This window comes from Equus przewalskii, chromosome 15 (genome assembly GCF_037783145.1).
Source record: "Equus przewalskii isolate Varuska chromosome 15, EquPr2, whole genome shotgun sequence".
NCBI classification, from domain to species: Eukaryota; Metazoa; Chordata; class Mammalia; order Perissodactyla; family Equidae; genus Equus; species Equus przewalskii.
In genome coordinates this window covers 43,680,717-43,703,965 of record NC_091845.1, presented here as the reverse complement: position 1 = coordinate 43,703,965, position 23,249 = coordinate 43,680,717, and the positions used below count along the sequence as shown (strand labels likewise).

At 40.4% G+C, this 23,249-nt stretch overlaps 1 long non-coding RNA gene across 2 annotated transcripts in view; it reads right to left on the bottom strand.

Moving 5' to 3' along the window:
- Nucleotides 1–23,249, bottom strand: part of LOC103556075 (uncharacterized) — a 54,922-nt gene that overhangs the window by 25,091 nt on the left and 6,582 nt on the right. The gene's annotated exons all lie outside the window — the stretch shown is intronic.

Genomic DNA, 23,249 nt, shown 5'->3' with positions numbered 1-23,249 from the left:
ATGGAGACTGTGGGATTTTTCCTTGGGAGTATCTGCTACCCTGCCTGGTAATAGGACCTGGGAAGGGCTGAGAGTCAGGTTCTCCTCTGTTGACTTTCTGTTGAGCCTAAAGGATGAGCACCGGAGAAGCCCAGGCACCACAGGACCATCTTTGATATCTCTACCAGGCAATTGTCACCCTCCAACTCTTAGAGAAACATGGTCTTGGGAGGATCTACAGAGCCCCCACCCCTGGGTTTAGAGGCAGAGAGTAGACACAGGACTGCCCATGGGTGGCTGGTCAGTCCTCTCCTTATTTCCTCAACTCCTCACACCAGCAGGGATTTCTGTCTGTTCGCTGCCCTGATAGTATCTAGCCTTCACTGGGGGCTGGGTTGCTGCTCTCATTTCCAACAGGGAAAGGACAGGCAGTGACAGTCCCCAGGCAATGTAGAGGGAAAGTATGAACAGAACCAAAAAGCTTTCTTCTCACAACCACTCCCAGCTACCTCACATTTGCCAGCGGGGACTGCCTCTCCCCAGGGGTTTCTCAGTTGTTTTTTAAGTTCCCAGATTCTACTCTTCCTTCTTGCTTCTCTAGGGTTGATTTTTCTTGAGAGACCAACAGCCCACATTGTCCATGTGGATTTAACAGGAATCACCTACTTATTCTTAAGGCAAGCCTCCTTCCCACACCTGCTTAGCTCCTATAGACTTTGCTCTGGATGACTAAACAAAATCCTGAATAAAAGTCCTCAGCGAGAATTTGGAAAACAAGCACCATTGTTTCCTAAAGGTAGTGAAAATATTATTTTTATCTAGAAAAATAAGACCTTTGCCATCCCACTATGACCCCAGGGTTGTTCTCCTAGGATTTTAGAATGGAAGAACAGAGAAAGAAGATCAGATACAAGGGTGCTTATTCTAATCTGTATCTCTCTAGATTAGTCTCCTCATATGGGAGAAATTGAGGGCCTAGGTGGTCAGCAGAGTGCAGAAAATAAATACCTGCACACCTTCTATTTGATGAAGAGGTGATTCATATTTTGACTTAAGAACGTTGAGAGGATCCAAAAATCCTAGAACAACCTAATGTTATTGACATAAAATTTCAGTCATTGATAGATTCCCAAATACCTTTTGGATTCTCCAAAAATTTAATCTCATTTTTTAAAACATCTGATAAGATTTAAGGAAATCATAGACAAACAGATAAGGTGACTGGATTGCTGGCTGGCTGACTCTCAACAGCCTGCCCACTAGACAGGAAGAAGGAATGTGACTTCCTACTGTCTGGCAGCAGCTGCCAGATCTTACTGAGGTTTCCTCCAGGATGCAGTAACTGCCACTATGTTAGTACTTCCACATAGCAAATTTCTTTATGCTGGAGGTTTACCAAAAGAAAGTGGTACAGGTGCCACTGGCAGAAGAGGAAAAAGAGGGAAGGGAGAAGAACAAAAGAAGGGAAGAGGTGAATCTGCAACCTACTTCTGGTATGTGTTTGGTTACAAATCCATCTTCCATCAGGGTATGAGAGTCTTAGGAACAAGATAGTCTGAATTTCATAGCTCCAGACTCTGCCACAAAATATATGCCCAGTATATACTTGAATAAAGGAGTTAACCAGTGCACAATGAATTGAATCAGTAACTCAACAGTTTGCTATAAATTCTAGTGTCTCCTACTCCCTAGATGGATGATTCTAGTTTTGACCAGTTGACAAGGCTTAAAGTTCACTCAACTTACAGTCTTGACCTTAACAGGACTTAGGACCCCTGAATCTCCATTTCAGGATGAACACAGCCACAGCCAAGGATTTTAAGTCCAGCTCTTAGTGGACACATCTCTGGTAAATTCAACTTTAAAACCAGCAACTCTAACAGTGTACTTCTGAGTAAAGAGAAAGGAGATAAGTGGAAAATTTGGTTTCTATTTTATGTGGTCTGGTAATAATCCAACATTTTCCCATAATCAGTTTTAGAAATGCAATAACTGCATGTAGACAAAAACTATATATATCATATTACACTGTTCCCAGAGGGATGCCATGAAAAGAATATGACTCTTGATGATTCAACCTCTATGAGCCTTAATTGAGAAGACACTTCAGACAGGGTTTTAAGGATTAAAGAAAATATGTCTAGTCTAGCACGGTCCTGGCAGAGAGTAGGTACTAAACAAGGAGTTCCCTTCCACAACCTGCCTCAGTCTTCTTACTCATGCTGTTCAGAATGGCCTATAGATATCCAGAAAAAAAAAATACCAAGGAATCAATCCAATAGTAAAAGGAAGGGTGGGGACACTGTCATTAGCAGTTCTATGTTACAGAAAATGAGATAGAAAAAAATTGTACATCTTACATATAGGGTTAGCATCTTCATGGATGCATAATTCATAAGGTTATAATTAAAAGGTGATGGAGGTAGATTGAAGCTCCCCATAGAGGTGCCACTCAAAGCACTTTGGCAATAGTCATAGGGACCAACGCCAAGAATGTGGTCAAATGCTTTCTGCCAAAAGCAGTGATAATACAATCAACATGGAAGGGCAGACAAAGCTGGGCCCCTCCACCAACGCAGCCTTTCGGGTCACGACGGAGACTTTTAGGGTTTTCTGAACCTGTGCCGGGTGGACACAAGGGAGATAGATGGAGCCACAGTTGGAGAGTAGCCAGAATAAACGACTACCTCTGAAAGAGGACAGACTATGTAGAGAAAAAAACAGCCAGGTGGGCCCTTACCAGCTATATCTGTGCATGAAGCATCTGACTGTCAAACAGCATAAAAGTATACACACTAAGAATTGAAAATAAAATCTAAAGAGGACTGTTCCACAGTCAGGGTTGCTGGCAACCCTCTGAAGGAAGGAATGAAGGAGATAAGCTGAACAGTTCCCTGAACTCACCACAGCTGTCTCTGCCTTAGGAAATGGATGAGATGGATCTGGTAACGTGATCAGTATCAGGCCAGACCCCTAATCTCCCCCCATTAACTAGTTATGGGAAAGTCTAACATCTGCATTTCCATGGTAGAGTCTGTAAAGGAAAAGAGTATTCTTGTCATTTGTGAAAGAATAAGAGCAGTAGATTAGACTAAATTACACTAAGCCACTTTCAGCTCAATCTCTCCAGGGTCTTGTTCACCCGGCACCTTAGGCATATTTTAGTTTCTTTTCAATCGGGACCATGCACAGTCTACATATTTGCTGTAGTACTCATCATAGATTAAGGTCCTCTCACAAGCATACCTGGAATTTTCTGAAGACTTTCAAATGCCAGAGAACTGGCATTTAACTTTTAGTAACTATTTCACATGGGGCACTGAGTTAACTCAGTGCGAGTCATGGGACTGTATGATCTGTTCCTTTCTATCAATGTGTTTGGCTATCTGAAGGGTTAGGAGTCACAGTAAAGGAGTTAACTATAGCTTAAAAACTAGGGAAAAAATTCCCTTTATTAAAAATCGAACTCAATATTAAGACTTTGGATCCATATCCCAAGCAAACAGGGAAAAAGCTAAGTTCTTTGGCTGCTTCATTCCCACCCACACTTTCCTGGATGGGGTACAGCCTCATAAGCCAACCCAATACTGGGAAAAAAGGACAAGGACATCTCCAGGTTCAAAGTCAATGGGGTTTTCACTGCACATTTTCTTCAAAGCAGTAGTGGCCTGCTATGGAACGGAACAAGAAACAGCCAGTGAGGTCTTATGTGTACGTGGAGCTACAAGGCAGGACTGACTTAGACAAGGCACAGGGTCATTTTGGTTTGGGTGCTTTGGCAGGCTGCACTGATGACCCAGGCTGGGTGGCCAAGGAGAAAGGTGTTCCAGGCTAATGAGAGGTGAGTGGAAGCAAGGATTAACAAATCAGAGCAGGTACCCAAGGAAGCACTATCTTTCATTTAGTAATGCTTACATTTGACAGGGCTCAATCCTGGCTTGTCTCTAGATACGTTATAGCCATGAAATAGAATCAAGACTCAACACCTGAACTGAGTTGAAAACAGAAACCCAGGAGTTTACTGTTAACTAAAATAGCATCCATCTGGCCTCTTCATAGCCATGACCAAAATTAAAACGACTGGGTGGTGTTGCCATAGTGATTCAATTGTTACCATTGCAGACTGGGCTGTCCCCTGGGTAGGGCAACAAGGTCCCTGTTAGCCCCACATGGTCCTATACTTTACCTCTTTTTTCTGATCGTTACAATTCAATTTCAAACTTCTGTTTCTAACCAAAGCCTCAAGGACCCATGAAATATATCAATAGCCCAACCTCCTTTCAAGTGCTATTATCCTGGTTGGCTGTATTGCTTAAATAACCCTAGGCCCTACAGTCTTCTAGGGATGATCCTAATGTTATATGTGGGATTTCCCCCTACTTAGGACTTGACAACAAAGCTAAATTTCAACCTCTCAATAATTTTAGAAAAGCCATAAAGCTAAAATAAAAACGAATGGCTTGGAACCAAAAGTTGCTTCAGTGAGGCAATTGCAAATTACCGGTCCCTAAGGTGGGGGTTCTCAGACACCCCACAAAAACAACAGTTGGCTTAGGACTCTGCTCTTCCCCCATTGTACCTGCATAGAAAACCATGGTTCTTCAAAGCAAAGTCTGGATGGATGGGGAAGTGGCTGGAGGTCGTATTCTCCAGAGAGCAGATTAAATGTACAGAGAAATTGATCTCTATGGAGAAAGGGAGACACACAACTGACCTTGGTTCTCCTCCACTCCTGGGGACTCAGCTTTTTCTACAAACCTATTTGTTTATCCCGGCTTACCTTCCAGAGGTTATAAAGCTCTTGTCACAGCTACCCAAAGAGTGGGTTTCAAAAAGTATTCTAGGCATAGGCTGGATTCCCCCACCACCTGTGTAGGTAGAGGCTGCTGGCCCAGAGGGAGCTTTCATAGCCTGTGGCTGGATTTCCAGCTCAGGAAAACTGAGAGGGAGGGATTCCATAATTCCACTCAGCTGCCTCACCCGAGGGAGGCTTCTTCTGAGTAACAGGGCACTGTTTCTCACCAGCAATCAACACTGCTTATGACTACAAACAATATGTTGGGTGGGTTCTTAAAACTTGGTTGGAGTGGCTGTATATTTTACGAAGTGCAAGGTCATTCCCCAGAATCTAATGTGCCATGGAGAGAAACTACTGCCCAAACAGCAGTTGGAAGCTTGGGTTAAGTAGGTGGTTCTCAGACCTTATTGTTCCATGGGTCACAAGTGTGGAGCTTATTAAGGTTCCTGGATCCCACCTCAAGAGATTCTGAGTCAGTGGCTTGTGACTCTGCATTTGTACCAAGCACCCAGCTAATAACAATGTAATTGTTCCATGGTCCACATCCCTGAAGTAGCAACATGCAAACCTTCAGGCCAGGCCAAGGTCCTGCACAGCCCAGCGGGACCTTACACTTCCAGCAGTACTTTCTCTGACTCCATAACACAGGTTGTCCACTCCGTGATTTGTCTGGGATACCACTGTACACTCTAACTTCAAGCCTGTGTCTGTGCTATGAACAGTGGTGGCTCCAGAACCTCTCCATAGGGCAGGGATTGGGGTGCTCGATGTGGGGACTGGGGAACACTGCTTGGCCTCACATAGTGTGCCTATTTGGGGCAGCTTGGTAAGGTGTCAATGCTGTTTGGCAAAGGAGCCTGACTTTCTTGTTGAAATGGCAATAGCCCACAAAGATGGCTGAATTACATGGTAGTTATAAGAGTCGATTTGTCCACCTCACTCTGGATTCTAAGCTCATTGAGGACAAGGACTGTGTGTCACCCGTCTTAGTGTCTCAGAAGAGCAGTCCATGCAGTAGGTGCTCAATAACTTGTGGTTAAAATTAACTGCTGCACAGGCAAGTCCACTAAACCTCCCCTGAATGCCTATAGACAAGCACAGGGCCTTGCACATTGAAAGGCACACCACAATTATTTATAGATCTGATTTAATACTAGGCTTTCCTAAGTCAGAACTGCCACAGAGGGTTGCACAGGGTGTGCACTGCAAAGAGATACCACATTGAAGAAGCTCTTATTCACACTGCAGCCATCAAAGACCTAAGTCCAAGAGCTACAAACGCAAAACTCAGAAGAAAACATAAGCATAAATCTTCATGGCCTGAGATTAGATATACCACCAAAAGCACAAGCAACAACAAAAAAAAAATAGAAAAATCAGACTTCATCAAAATTAAAGCTTTTGTGCCTCAAAGGACACTATCAGGAAGTGAAAGGACAATTCACAGAATGGGAGAAAATTTGTGTAAATCATATATCTGATAAGAGACTTGTATCTAGAATATGTAAAAAATTCCTACACTTCAATAGTAAAATGATAAATAACCCCATTTTTAAAATGGGTAAAGTATCTGAATAGACATTTCTCCTAAGAAGATATGCAAATGGTCAATAAGCACATGAAAAGATGTTCAACATAATTAGTCATCAGGGAAACGAAATCAAAATCACGAGGTATCACTTCACACCCACTAGGATGGCTAGAATCAAAAGACAGATAACAAGTGTTGGCGAGGATGTGGAGAAACTGGAACCCTTATACACTGCTGGTGGGGAGGCAAAATGGTACAGCTGCTTTGTAAAACAGTCTGGCACTTCCTCAAAAAGTTCAATGTAGAGCTACCACATAACCTATCAATCCCACTCCTAGGTATATACACGAGAAAGATGAAACCACATGTCCACACAAAACCTTGTGCACAAATGTTCAAAACAGCATTATTCACAATAGCCAAAAAGTGGACACAACCCAAATGTCTGTCAACTAATGAATGAGTAAACAAAATGTGGTATATCCATGAAATGAAATATTATTTGGCAATAAAAAGAAATAAAGTACTAATACATGTTACAACATGGATGAATCTTGAAAACACGATAAGAGATACAAGCCAGACACAAAAGATCACATATTGTGTGATTCCATTAATATGAAATGAAATGTCCAAAATAGGCAAATTGATACAAAGAGAAATTGGTAGTTGCCCAGGGCTGGGGTGGTGGGGAGGAAGTCAGGAGTGACTGCTAATGAGTATGGGGTTTCTTTGGGGCATGATGAAATGTTCTAAAATTGATTGTGGTAATGGTTGCACAACTCTGAATATATTAAAAACCTTTGAATTGTACACTTTAAATGGGTTAATTGTATGATATGTGAATAATATCTCAATAAAGCTGTTCTTTTATTTTTTAAAAAAAGCCATTGCAATAAAACTGACAATAAAAGTTCCAAGGGAATCAAATTGTTCTATATTTTGAAAATGGTTTTGGGGGATTTGTTTACAATTAGATCTATTCAATAGGAAATTCTTCCAAGTGCATCTCATCCAAGCCAGGCCACTCTGTGTGGCTGGCTAGGTTGCACCCTCAACAGCATACTTAACAATATGCAGCAGCCTCGCTCAGGGGGAACAGCATCTCACACCATGTGCTTTACTAGCCTGGCAGAGTAGAGCTGACCTGTGCTCCTGACCCTTCTTTGTGTCAATAATGAAACAGTGGTTATTCTTCATTTCCACTCATTCTCCCCCATTTCAAACGGCCTAGCTCACCTAAATTCCCAAAACAATTCCCTTGAAATGCATGGAACACGGAAGAAGGCCAGAGCCAAGAACAGAATGGATGTCAAACCCCAGCCTTCTTGCTGGTTGGATTTGAGGCATTTCTATTTGCTTCCTGAGATGGTACTGACCATCTGGGGATTCCATCTGTCTCCTCCAGGGTCCTGCAACCCTGGATTGTGACTCCTGCTAACAATTGAGTGCCATGATTCCATTTCAACAAAAATATGTGGCGTTTTACCTTGAGTGCTAAAGAACTCTTAATATTCCCTAACTATTCCTTAACTGCTAAAGAAAATTGAACCCTGACTTACTGACAGTTTGGTACACTATTATCTTGAGAATAAAATGAGACAAAATGTGAAAAAACCTTGAATGTTTTTAGAGAACAAATGGTTTACAGCCAGAAAGAATAAGGAAGACAGTAGTAAAACACTTTAAACCAAGTCCTTGGGGTAATTATTTTACCTCTCTGGGTCCCAGTTTACCCATTTTTAAAGTGGGCATAACAGCAGTACCCTTTTCATAAAGTTGTTAAGATTAAATAAATTAATATACATTAAGAACTTTAGAAAAGTACCTAGTTCATACTTTGCTATTATTATAGTGTTTATTATTAACAATTTTGTACGTTCCAGATTTTTCTTTGAATGAATTTTGGAGGGATCCACTCCAATGTGTTGGCCACCAGCTTATGGGTTTCCTCTTATCCTGATGAAAGCTATATTCTAATTCTTCTAAATAAATAATAGTTAAAAAGCATAATTTCATGGTTACGAATCTGATTCTGGAGCTGGTCATCTGGATTTTAAACCTGCTTCTGTCATTTTTCTATGCCTCAGTTTCAACATCTGTTCAATGAGGACAATCATAGTACCAAGCTTATAGAATTGTTGTGAGGATTAAGTGAGTCATTACATGTAAAGACTTAGAGCAGAGTCTGGTACATAGTAAGTACTGCATTTGCTATTATTATTGTTAGATTAAAACGTGAAAATGTTATTGCTGGTTATATGATCGGAATTCCTTACTCTTTAGGGTTGCTGCTAAAGTAAAAAAAAAAAAATGTCTTTTCTAAAGATCTCCAGCAATAATCAGGTACAAACTAGGGCCACCCTTTCTTGTTAAGGCAGCGCTCACTACTGGAGAAGAATCCCAGGGTATCATCCACCCTGAGTTTAAAGCCCACAATTTACATCAGGTTAAACATTTAAACAAGTTAAGAACAAAAGAAAAAGACTAATAGGAACCATTCAACATGGTTATTTTTTCATGCAAATTCAGATTTCAGGAACGGATAAATGACCCAAGCATTAGAAGGACAGAAACACAATTTATGCCCTCCACAGTAGGGCAATAAGTTTGTTTGGAAAGTGTAGGGAGGGCTACAGTTGGTGACAGAACACTTTTAGAACTGCTCAGTGACTGCCATTTTCCCCATTTGTGTTTTCCAAAGAGCTGTGCACACTGTGGTTAGGATGAACATGCGTTAGCTGCAGAGCCAGAAAGTGCAGAGCTGTGAGCTCAAGCACTGTGGGCTGTCCTGACCTGCAGCACCACTAGGGAGGGAGCTGAAAGAGTACACTTGAAGGCGGGCTATGTTTTAAAAATCTTCATGGTACTATGCTGACAGGCCCTAGGAATAATGACTTCTTACTATAAAAAACAAATAACAACAGTAAGCCCAAGCCACTGTAGGACTCCAGTCCTACTGGAGAATGGTCGTGAATCCTGGACTCCAAATTCTAAAAATAGGCAGTATTCTCTTGTAAATATTGATTAGTTTGGTTAGATTAGAAGTCGAAGGATCAGAGGGAATTTGACAGAATATGCACCCTCAAAGTGTTACCTCTGAAGAATTTCTTATTGATTCACACAGAAATTACTTAACCATCTAAAAAATTCAGTGGATCATAAAATCAAGTGATGAATGCTAATGCCAGCCAATGATGAAGGAAATGTATATAAACATAAAAAACATTAATCTTGACATGATGTTATGTGTCTATAGTATGCATATGAGAATTTGGATGCCCAAATTAAAATATATGGGAAGATTCATCACTATCCTACTGAAGGGTCTCTTTATCAGCCATAAAATAGCTATCTCTCAGAAAGGTGGTCTTCTTCCTCAAGATCTCTCTTCTTATAGGACAGAGGTTCTTATTAAAACCAAGTGTGGAAAGAAAAACACTGACAGATTGAACACATAAAAATCCAAATCTTTTGCTTAACAAAAGATATCATAGAATTAAAAGACAAGTTACCAATGGGAGAAAATGCCAGTAATATACACAACAAGGAAAGTAGTAATATCCATAATATAGGCAGAAAAAAATAAAACCCCCAAATTGGTAAAGAATGTGCATACAAATTCACAGAAGAAACAATAACTAAAAATTCATGAAAATATGTTAAGCCTCAATAATATTCAATGAAGTATATTTGAAATAGAATATGCCATTTTTGTCCATCACAAGGTAAAAAATTAAAATATTAACAATAACACTAAGAATATAATTTTATATTATAATTTACATCTTCATTAAAATAAAGAGAATTTGAAAATCTCTAGCTTCATTCATGACTTACTTCATTTATTCAACCAGTATTTACTGAGTTCTACTAAAGCCAACCACAGTGCTAGAACTTGTAGTAGTTACTAAAATGAATAAAAGACACCTACAAATAAACTGTAGTCTAGGGAGAGAGACCAATATCCAAGCAGCCAATTGAATACAAGACAGAGTGAAGTAGGTACGAGAGAGATTTGGATGATCAAAGGCTTCCCAGCGGGAGATGTCCTCAAAAAGGGCTGGCATTTGAGCAAAACTTGTGATACTGAGCTGAAATAATATAGACAGAAGAAGGAGGAAGAACTCTCTGCCAGAGTAAAAAAAAAAAAAGTGAAATCACAGAAGTAAGAAAGGTCATGAGGATGTCTATGACTATCGAGGCTGGTGTGAACATCATAGCCAGGTTACTAGGTGTGAGACTGGCAAGTAGAAGATGGCTCAGTGTTTCCAAACTAGAATCTACAGCCACCAACAAATCATCCTCACGTGTGTGCAAGGATTTGTATCCCAAACTTTCTTCTAAACAATGACAAAGTGGGTTATATCCTCAGGGTAAGAATGAACCAGCCATCACATGGATATGCAGCCCAGGTTTCTATCATCTGGATTAAATGGACAAATTGCTGGAAAAATATAATTTACCTATACCTACTCAAGAATAAATAGAAAACCTTAATAGTTCTATGACCACTAAAGAAATGGACTCAGTGGTAAAAAAAAAAAGTTCCCCCCACTATGGAGGATATAATTATAATCTTGCCCTAATTATCCTAAGTACAGAAAAAACAAGAAAGTGCCTAAATCATTTTATGAGGCAAACATAATCTTGACATCAAAACATGGCAAGGAATATGTAAAAAAGAAAAATTATAAGCCAACCTCATGATCACAGATATAAAATTCTCAAATAAAATACAAGCAACAGAAATTAAGGAATATATGAGAATGATACTACACCATGACCGAGTTAAGTTTATCCCAGGAATGCAAGTGTGTTTTAATATTTGAAAATCAATTAACTCATTACATTAATAGATTAAAAGAGAAAATGATGTGATCATTGCAATAGATATAGAGAAAGCATTTGATTAATGATCTTGTAAAATATATGAAAATGTAAAAGCCAAGAAGATCCAAAACAGGCTTGAAGCAGAAGCATATGATGGGAGGACTTGCTGTACCAGACATCAATTCTTTTTATAAAACTATAGTAATGAAGAAAGTGATATTGATACAAGACTAGACAAATGGACCAATGGAAGAAAATAGAAAGCCCAGAAATAGTCTCAGATATGAGGACACTATTTATAATGAAGGTGCATTGCAGAGTATTGAAGGAAGGATGATTTTTGCAATAAATGATGCTAAAACAACTGAGTACCCATATGGAAAAAAATGGTGTTAGAATCCGTATATCATGAACCTAAATGTGAAAGGCAAACCTAAGCTTTCAGAAGACAATGTAGAACACTGTCCTGACTTTTGGGCAGGGAAATATTTCTTAAACAATACTAAGTACAGTAACTTTTAAGGAAAAGCTTAATAAATTCATTACATTAAATTTAACAACATCTGTTTATCAAAAGACAACATAAAGAGAGTGAAAAAGCAAGCCAGCCATAAAATTCAAATTCAGAATATATAAAGAACTCCTACAAATCAGTAAGATTAAGATGGTTACATGTCACTCTAAATTCGTCCAAACCCGTAGAACGTACAATACCAAAAGTGAACCCTAATGTAAACTAAGGACTTTGGGTAATGACGATGTGCAATGTAGGTTCATCACCTGTAACAAATGTACCACTCTAGTGGGGGGTGTTGGTAACAGAGGAGGCTATACATGTGTGGGGGCAGGGAACATATGGGAAATCTCTGTACCTTCTGTTCAATTCTGCTGTGAACCTAAATCTGCTGTAAAAAATAAAATCTATTTAAAAAAAATTTTTATGAGCCAAGAGAATGTTTTTTTAAAAAATGGCCAAAATATTTAATAAGCACAACAGAAAAGGGGATATCCAAATAGCCAATAAAAACAAAAAAAAGTGCCTAAAATCATTAGTAATAAGGGAAATATAAATTAAAACCACAGTAAGACACTACCATAGACCCACCAGATTGGCAAAAAGTGGAAGGTCTTACCCTTTTAAATGTTGTTGAGCATGTGTTATTGATGGAAATGCACGTGTTCTCCACGTGTGAGTGAAAATTGGCACAATCACTTTGTATGTTCACAGCTATTGAAAGTCCAGCTTTATCTAGTAATGTAGAAGATACATATACCCTATGACCCAGCAATTCCACTCTTGGATCCTAGAGAAATTTACAGACATATGCACCAGGAGCCACATAAAAGAATGTTCATGGCAATATTATTTACAATAGTCAAACCCTGGATGCAAACCAAATGTTCAGCAATGATAAAAATTGATAAAATTGGGGTACATTAATGCAAAGAAATATTATGCAGCAATGAAAATGACCAAACTGGAGCAAGAGAATGGATGAATATTGGCAACATAAAATGAGGGAAAGACCAAAAAATTCATACAGTGTGACCCATTTAAATAAAGTTCAAAAAGAGCCAAAACTTTACTAGGTCATTTAAGAATTGAGGGGTCAGCCCCGTGGCGGAGTGGTTAACTTCGCGGGCTCAGCTGTGGTGGTCCAGGGTTTGGATCCAGGGCGCAGACATGGCACCGCTAGTCAGGCCACGTTGAGGTGGCGTCCCATATGCCACAACTAGAAGGACCTGCAACTAAGATATACAACTATGTACCAGGGGGGATTTGGGGGAGATAAAGCAGGAAAAAAAAAAAAAAAAAAGATTAGCCACAGTTGTTAGCTCAGGTGCCAATCTTTTTAACAAGAAAAAAGAATTGATGCATAGGGAGTAAAACTACGGAGGAAACAAGAAATAGTTATCACAAGAGGAAAGAAAGGATGGGAGTGGGGAAAGCTTCTCATAATCAGGCAGTGTTTCCTTTGTTGGCCCCCCGCCGTGGTCACACAGGTGTTAGCTTTACAACTGTAGAATAAAATATTCATTTTATCTAGGAATGCTGTATTTCACAATTAAAAGCATAATTTTAACATGTTTTTTAAAAACATGGTTCTCCTTTGTTTTTTAAACTATTTGATAAGATTTATTTTTAGATGTTCACATGAAATAGTTTAGAACAAGTGGAAATCAGTCCTTCTGCCTTTATGCGATCTTCAATATTAAACTATGGAACACAATTCAATTTTATGGGTATCAATACAGAAGGAAGGAGAATGGGGAAGAAAGATGAGCTCAGGATTGTGTACAGAGCCTGCCTCCCCCTTAATTCTTAGTCACTTCAATCAAAGCTCGCAATGTCCAGCTGCTTTCTTGGTTGGAATACTATGGTATAAATAGTCTTTTTTCTTTAATTGACTTTGCTCTTTTTGAGGTGTTGTGAGACTTCTCTTACTCCTCAAAGTGTGGTCAGTAACCAAGAGGATGTCTATCAAAAAGCCTAGGAAGTGGTCAAAAATTTGTGACCAAAAACAAATAAATAAAACCCAATTTTGATCCGGGTATTGACAACATACTGTGCTTAAGAACTTGCTATCTCTATGCCAAGTTGTCCTGAATACAGACATACTAGTGCGAGGACTTGCCTTTTAAACATCTCTAACGTTCTCTGCACTAAGGGGAAACCACTTCTCTAGTCTACCTTCTGTCTGAATCTTCTCCCATTGATGGTGCGTTCTTGCTCTATGCACAGATTCTTCCTTTGGACTTAAGGATCTCCCACTTCTCCCACAGGGGCACCTAGACAGTGATGGGTGTAGATGGATAACTACAATGGCCCATTTATGCCCTCTGTGCTTACTGCCTTTGTGTAAATGCTCAGTTCAATAGAGGAGGGATCATTATCAGGATGTGCTGGAAGGAGCTGTGGAGATTTTGGAGCCTCTTTGGATTTTTGGAAGCAAGACTTGCCACGCTTGTAAAAATCATAGTATCCAATATTCAAACTATATTTCTTCCTAAAAAGTTTTCCTTCACAAAGTCTTCACAAAGGAACCAAAGGCCAGGATTCTTCCCTTCCTTTTTCTGAGAGGGAAGAGGCTATCCTTCAGGGGGCGATGTCTGTCTTAGTTTGGGAATTTCCATGAAGAAGGAAGGAAAAGGCTGCCTGAAATGTCCAACTCCCCAGCTATGCTGAATTGGAGGTTAACTAAGAGATTTAGCAGGTCAGGACCTACGGGGCAGGGGAGGCAGATTGACAGGTGGGGGCAGTGAACCAAGACTAATTCCCTTAAGAAGCCAGCTGTTCCCCCATGAACCATAGTCAAGCCCAGAGTTCTGGGGGCAAAATCTGGCAAGAAAGACACTACTTCTCAGGCTTTCTAAGAAGATGAAGAAAGGGACATATAAACAAGTGAGCACCTCAAAGTTATTCCAGTTTGAATCCCATCTCCTCACTCCTTTGGAGGTGCTAAGGAAAAACAAGATGACAAGGAAAAGGCAGATATCTGAAGAAAGGACCGAGAACAAGTGATAGGCTGGACGGCTGAGACGTAGAAGCTGACGTTTACTTACAGGAGCATGTGCTTAAAGCTTGATGTGTTCATGTCACAACTTGCCAGCTGCCTGTGTCTCTACCCCTCCCAAAATTTCTACCATTCTTTCATGGCTAGGATAAAGACGGCAATAAAAGTAACTTCAGGATAACCACTTGGGAGTTACAAGAAATCAGAAGAAAAGTACACATCTTATGACATCCTTTGGAGTTGCTTTCCTGCTGGATCTGCTTCCCACTTGAAGCGACCCAGAAGAAAGACTGGCTGGGGAGAAGGCACAGCTGGTGAGCTTAGAGACAGTACCTAATGTAGCTCATTGAATAGGGTTTGAAGAGCAATAAGGTCAGCTGCCCCTCTGTTGGTTTCCCATTGCCCTGGCCTCTGTGGCAGTAATTGAGCAGGCTCCGTGTCCCCCCAAACTTAAAAGGTTCATTGCCTCACTATTTGAAACCGGAGGCTTAGACATGTTATGCTGGGGCTGGTGGGGGCTTTGGGGGCAAGAGCAGCGGTGGCAGAGAGTCATTAAGTGATGTGGCTGTGGTTGCAGTGGCTGTGGGGGAAAGGTCGCACTGCTTAGGAGAGGTCTCCTACCTGTGCGGGTAAGCCATGCAAAGAGGAGCGACTGCTAGATGATTTAGGGTTGTTTTGTACTTTCCTGTAGTCATGGCTCAAGGTGAATCATAGGACAGGTAGGCAGCGGTGACTAGGGTCCAAACAAATCTTGGACAAAAAACCACAGACTCACAAAGTGTGAATGTAGCTTATCACAGTGATAGTGCAGTGGATAAAAAACTTTCTGGATTCTACTCAGAGAGGTGAACAAATGCTTCTGGAGCATATGTATGCCAAGCATCCTACAGAATCCTACCTCATTTCATCTCCCAAGGCATACAGGAAGTGATTTATCACTCAGATCTTAGACCATGGTTCTCAGACTTGAGCCTGCATCAGAATACCCTTTAGGGTTTATTAAAACACAGATTGCAGGGCCCCACCCCAGAGTTTCTGACTCAGCAGGTCCGGGGTAGGGTCTAAGAATTTGCATTTCTAGGAATTTCCCAGGTAAGGATGATGTTGTTGGTAAGGGATGTTTCTAGATGCCTCTCACTGGCAGAAATACTGTGCATAGGAAAAGGCATTAGTTTAAGTAGTGGCTTGGGTAGGGCTGCAAGCCAATACAGATTTCTTCCTAAATTTTAGCGTCTGCAAAGTCCATTACATCGCCTGAAGCCACTGATTCCATAATAGGTAGAAGACTTTAGTTTTAACAAAGACCTAACTCTCTGAGGTAAACTGTGTACCCCCCTCCCATTGTGAATACATCTGATGAAAGTTGTGGTTGTCTTTGCCTGAAGTCAGAAGTTTTCCATTAACCTCCAATTGGAATTGCTGACCTTTTGGTAAATGGTTATCTGGAAAAGTCAAAGCAAGTACCAGAGACTGTAGACTGTTTAAGAATATGAACCACTGAGCTGATGTTTGCTTTGTCTAACTGATGTGATAATGAGACGAGTAAAGGATGCATGTCAGTACTGCATAGCCAAACACATCTTAGGTAAATAAGGGGTTTTGGCATGATTAATTGATCTCATTTCCTGAACCTAATTACCTGTTTTCCTGCCACTTACACCTGCATAACTGAGTGCATCATTGTGGGGAAATCACTGCTTTGCTTCTCTACTGGTAGTTTGTATTTGATGACCACGTTGTACAACTTATAATACTCCAGTACTATCCTGACAGCTTCCACTCATGGAATGCACCACTATATTTATCAAGACATCTGAGTTGCATTTTCATGGTTCCAAGTTTGGCTTGTTTGTTTATTCTTTATCTGAAATGACTTTGAGAATGTTGGAAGTTATGATAAAAAGTAACATAATCAGAACTGAAGTCTTAATTGACAATATGGAATTCCAACTTTAGGAGTCCCTCTGGATGATGTGAGTTTGATTGATTTTTTAAAAAATATATTTCTAGACTGATGGAATGTTTAACAAAAGGCATGTATTTTTTCCAAAAAAGACACAGATATAAACTTTGAAAACAAGGTTTTGAAAACAACTCTGTGCACTTCCTCCAAGAATTGCCCTTCCTTTTGTAATCCTCCAAACTCTAGAAGCTTTCTGTATATCTTTTATTTCTTTGCTTAAGAACCTGGAAACAGCCATGATTGTTACCTTACTTTCTCATTCTTTATGTTAACAGACCATCTAGTGAGATTATTAGAATTAACTGCATAACCCAAGATGTCACTTAAAGGGAGGAAAGAGTGTACATGTTCACAAAGATGAAAATATATGTATATAATATGTGACCTTGGTCAAGTGTACTTCCCTTTTCTTTAATTTCAAATTTTCTTTTAAATAGGTAAAGATGCACTGCAAAGTTCTTGTACACAGGAGGTGCTCAAGTGTCAGTTTTAGCCTAAGCAACCCTGGGTAAGCTTTAGCTTATGGGGAATCAGGACTATAAGGGAGAGAATATAATGTATAACAGCTATGCACTCTGACAATATAGATATGCGAACCATTAAAAGCAGACAGAAGGAGGAGAGCACATGAAAAAGTTAGCTGTCTTCAGTAATCCTTTTGGTGGTGGTGGCAGCACTGGTTTTGTAGCTCTGAGAATAGTGTGTGATGGGGGAGAGCAAATGAGGTAGTCTAATCTATCATCCTGTATCCTTGAGAACCAGGATTCTCTATATGGAAGAAAGGACGTAACAGAGATAAGGTGAAAGAAGTTAGGTGTTTCTAAGGACTTGATGAGGCTCCCACAGGCCAGAGGTGAGAGAATTTACACAGTAAGAAAAAAGATCACAAGGGTCCCTAAATGCGGAAGAGGGAGGCAGAAGAGTGTCAGAGTGATGGATGTGAGAAAGACTTGACCAGCCATCGCTGACTTTGAAGAAGGGAGAGGGCCACGAGCAAGGAATGCAGGCAGCCTATAGAAACTGGAAAAGGAAATAAAATGGGTTCTCCCCTACAGCCTTGAGAAGGGAACAGTCCTGCTGACACCTTGATTTTCGCCCAGTGAGACCCGTTTCAGACTTCTGACCTCCACAACTCTAAGATAAATTCGTGTTGTTTTAAGCCACTAAGTTTGTGGAAATTTGCTACAGCAGCAATAGGAAACTAATACAAACGGAGAATAAAAACAAAACCAGTAAATTCGACAGGACAACAGTGCCAGGGGCACATAAACACATGGACTTTGGAGGTACGTTGCTTACTTACTGCCTGTGGGACTTGAGAAAAGTTAATCTCCATGTGCCTTAGTTTCCTCATCTGTAAAACAGGCTAATAATAATATTATTTCGAAGAGTGCTTTGTATATAATAATGCTTTGTATATAAGAGTGCTTTGTATATAAATATAATGCATTTACAGAATGATATGGGAGCAAGAAGACTGGTCCCTTTACCTGGACTCTATCCCGACTTGAAAATCACCAAAGAAAGATTAAGATTCCCCAGTCATCCCCTAGACTCTGCATGTCCCAACTCTGGCCCCATTCCCAATCCCCTTCTGTAGTGCCCTCTAGAACACATGGCCTATCAAGAAGATCCTCCATATCATCCTGAACATTCCCTTTACCTTCCTGCTCTAACAGGAACCTGCCCCCTATTGGAGGACACTACTTCCCCTGTAGCTTCCTGAGGTCTGGCAAAGAAGAATTTGGGTTAGGGATATAGTTAGTTTGGGTTTCATGGGCTATAATTATGAAGATCTCTGTATCTCAATGTATAGTTAAGCGACTGCTTGCTCTTGCTCTGGAGACTGTAGGTGTGGAGGGCCAGAGGTGAGCTGACTAGAAGCAGGGCATCTACGTGATTGGTTAGGGGTACATATTTGGCTTTCTCTGGTTGGTTCTAAGTTGGAAACAAAAATTAGGGAAGCTGCCAGATTTTAATCAAGTTCTGGCCATTTGGGGCTGATTGTTACAGGGGTATTGTTTGGTTTCCTGATCAGTTGCTTGAGAGAGGGGTCTGACTTCCTACAAGTCTGGCTTACAGACAGTACGCTAGCTTCCTGGGCTAATCACTGTAGGTAATGTTTTGGTTTCCTGGGCTGGTTGCTGCTGCAGGTTGTGAGTCAGAGTTCTATTTTCATATATCATCTGGCCATTGTGTGTCTCTTCATCCTCTCAGATGCTGCATCACATGAAGTAGAATTTATCAGGATTCCCATATTTGCTGGGCACAAACCTACAGAAACACTATAACCAGCAAGTATGTCAATATAAAGACACATGTTTATACTTCCAAACTACTAGTTAGGAACAAATTTCAATTGACCATGCTGGAGGAAAGACCAGATTCTTTACTCTTTCCGTAGAAAAATACTATGAAACTATTGTCAGGTAAAGAGGTGATCGAGGAGTATATAGCCAAGAAGTTAAAAGTTATAACACTATATTATTGATATATATACAATACATAATAATATAAAATATAAAAATTATAAATATAATAATGATATTTACTTCTAAAGATTTTGTGATGTTTGTGTTGTCAGCTTTTTACACCTGTAATCTCATTTGAGATTGAAATTTCATTTGACTATCTGGGAAGGAAACCAGTTTTCGAGGAACAAAGGAGGAGGGGTATAAGGAGGTGGACTCAGAGGCATCTGACAGGTAAAAAGAAGAAAGGTATGGGAGAGTTTGGCAAGCAGGGCTGTATGATGTTGGGATCATCAGTGAAAGAGTTAGCCATGGAAAAATAGAAGAAGGCTCTTTCTCTGAGGCAGGAGAAAAGGAATGAGAGACTAAATAGAGATGGCCAGATGATATATAAAAATAGAATTCTGTCCCACAATCTGTAGCAACCTGCTCAGGAAACTCACCCCCTTATCTACAGTAAATGGCCCAGGAAGGCAGCCTGCTATAAGTCAGACTTGTAAGAAGTCAGATGCTATCTCTAGTAACAATCCAAGAAGTTAAACAGTAACTTCTGTAACAGTTGGCCCAAAATGGCCAGGACTTGATTAATAACTGACAGCTCCCCTCATTTTTCTCCCTGCTTCCAAGTGAGGACCAATCACAGAAAGCCAAATATGTAGCCCTAGTCAATCACACAGGTAGCTCACTCCTAGTTTCCCCATGCCCACAGCGTCCAATCAGGACGCACCTGGAGCTTTCCCTCTTTTTCACTAACAAGCTTTTCCACTGCTCTGCCTGTCTTTGAGTCTCTGCCAAAACACAAGTGATGGTGGTTGACACCCTTGCTATAGCAAGCTCTGAATAAATAGACTTTGCTTTTCTCATTTGGTTGGTCTTTATTTCCCTGAGTAGAAGGGAAAGATAAAGACAAAGACTTAGTGGTACAGAGAAAACAACAATCTCAAAATGACCAAGAATACTCCCCAGAAAAGGAGATAGTTTCGCTTGTAGAGCCAAGAGTATGGAGCTGGAGGACTGAGAAAATAGAGAAGGTTCTGAGGAGATCATGAGAAAAATGGCGTAGGGAATTAATAACATGAGAGAGATACAGTGGGATGGTTTCTGAGCTGCACAGATGATGGGGTTGCAAATCTCCTGTAAACTGAAATATATAAATTTAGAGTGGGAGTTAAACTTGGAGGCTGACAGGGGCCAGGTAGGAAGCATAAGCAAGCAAAGGGGACTGAGGACAACAAGGAGTAGTGGGGACTGTGGCAAACTGGAGAACACTGCTCTGCCTGAAGCAGGCAGCAGCTACTCAACTCCCACTGATTTGGCCTGTGTTTCTTAAGGCAACAATGTTGCCAGATCCTCAATTTTTAAGAGAAACTAGAAATACAGAATTTTATGGAATTGTTTCACCTGTTTCAATATTGGCAAATAATTTTTTAATAGTGTACAATACATTCTGTTGGTTTTGTTGTTACATTGGTTTGTATTCGAGGTTTCAGAGAAGGTGCTGAAGAATGCACTGATGTGTTATGATGTTAACTCATCCTTTAATATTCTGAACTAATTTCCTATTGCTCTCCTCCTCACTCCTCCAGTCACACTGGCCGCCTGCTGCCCCTTTGAATACGGCAGGCATACTCTTGCCTCAAGTACTTGCTGTCCAGAACATTCTTCCCCAGTACTTGCAAGACTTGTTCATCTTCTTTCAAGTTACTTCTTTCAGAGATGTTCTCTGACTACCCTATTTAAAACTGTGTTAACTTAAAAAAAAAACTCAAAACGAGTTTATTCAGGAATGGCCAAAACAATTGCAATTCCAGATGTGCATGCTGTGGCAAACCATAAGCAAATTCAGAAAACAGAAGAGGGGAGCTGCCTTTATAGAGAAAAAGGGAGAGTAGGGAGGGGCTGTTGTAAATTAAAATCCATTGGGGGATTCAGTTCAGGGTGTCAATGGCTTCTCATTGGTTGAGCTGTGGTGTTTCTCATTGGCTGAGCTGTGGCACTTCTCATTGGCTGGGCTGTTGTTGGGTGGGGAGAGAAATCTTCCTTCAGTAGTAAAGTAGTTTTACTTCCTGTCTTAGATGCAACTGTCAGTTTCTTCCTGTTTGGTATAATTGACCATGTGTGACAGGGCATGAGAGCTCCTCCTACAGGCCTTCCTGACTCCAGTCTAATTAAGATTCCTTTTAATTTCCACAACTGCAACATCTCCAATAGCATTCCCTGGCACACTTCTCTTACTCCCTACCCATCAGCTTATCATCTACCCCATCCCTTTTATAACCATTTGATACACTGCCTATTTTGCTTATTGTCATTCTTGCCCACAAGAATGCAGTTTCCATGAAAGCAGAGATTTTTTTCCTGCTATAAACCCAGGGCCTAAATGAGTCCCTGAACTATAGTTTGCATTTAATTATTTCAATGTTGTGTAACTATCTTTATACCTAAGGTATTTTAGCCACAAATACAGAATTATTTCTCCTTTTATGTGGTTTAAATTTTCCCATGGTGTTTCTGCTCCTGGAAGAAATTGCTTCTTGAGAATAAGTATCCAACAGGAATACAATCAAAATTATTCTATTAAATAATGTGAGAAGCTGCCTTTGATGTCTATCACATTTGTCTTATCAGTGGATATTAGAAATTGTGGTATGAGAGTGGGCAGGAAGGGAAAAGACTGGAGATGGGTGACTTACACATTGAGTAATAGTGGACCAGATGGTTCAGCATAACCTTCCCACTGAAGATAACTAGAAAAGCCATGTTAAATATAACAATTAACTTCCTAGAAGCATCAAAGATCTACCAACCTAGTGATGGATTACTGAGGCCAAGATCTAGGAAAAGATACAACTTCAGAAACGTGGGTCCAGCAATTGGGGGGCTCCACCTGCTCAGGCAGTAGAGGTAGGGTTACCAGATAAAATACAGCAAACCCGAATTTCAGATGAATAGCAAATATTTTTAGTAAAAGTATGTTCCAAGTATTTGTATGTAACATACTTTTACTAAAATAAAATTGTTAGTTATCTAAAATTTCAATTTAACTGGGTGTTCTTCAACATAAGAATACACACAAACTCTTCCAACTCTCCCTTGAATATCCATGGAGCCACCATAAATGTTAACTGACTCTTGTTTCTGAGGATTGACCAGTGACCAGGTGTCACACCAGGGCCTGGGAGAAGAGAGAGCAATAAGACACGCTCTTGGCTCTCCAAGAGGAATTTATTTTCCTCGAGGTCTCTTGAATCTGTCGCTTGCTTTTCCAGGGTTTCACTTTAACACGGGGACTGTGGAAAGGGCCCTCTAGTTGGTTTCTTCCTTCCTGCAGTCCTGCACAGCCTTTCTAAATCAGCCTTCCTGAGTCTCAATTCTGACAGTCCCACTATTCCACAACCCCTCAAAAAAGGGAATTTCGTTCCCTGTGCATCCAACAAATGTGTACTCAGGGCTTGTTCTGTGCCAGGCACTATTTTCAATGTTAGAGATATAGCAGAGCATGGAGAAAGGCCCTGCTCTAGCTAGGGTTTGGGGAAGACTGATAGTGAATAAATACACTGTATGGCACATGTTGAAAGTGCCATGAGGAAAATTAAACCGGGAAAGCGCATGGGAAGATTTTTCTATCTTTGAGTGGTGACAGTGTTGTATTTTAACTGAGCCCTGTGATCCTGGAAAATAGGGAAGGTTAAGAAATACCCCCACCCTCTGTGTCCCAGAAAACAGCTTACTGCAAAGAAACCACCTTTTCCCATATATTGAGATAAGATTCACAAGCACCTCTCTTATTTACCCACGACAAGGCTAGACACAAACTCTCAAAATTCTCTTTCTTTGCCTCATAAATAATTAGCTGAACTGCTTAACCCACTGATCAATTGGAACAAAACGCTTGTTAACCAAACTTTGGTTAAGTTTCTCTCCTTCCTCCAGGTTCCTGAACTTTAGCCTCACCCTGAGTCGGCATGTAACCACCCCTGCGAAGAGGCTGGCCTCAGGCTCAAACATCTACTACTATCTGCTTGCATCACCCTGTCCTCTCACTATGCCACACCTGATTCTTTCTAGCTTTATTTTCTCCTCTCTATAAAATAAAAACACTCTTTGCCTAACTCTGGAGGCGCTTGCAGATCTTATGGTCACAGCATTCTCCCTATTG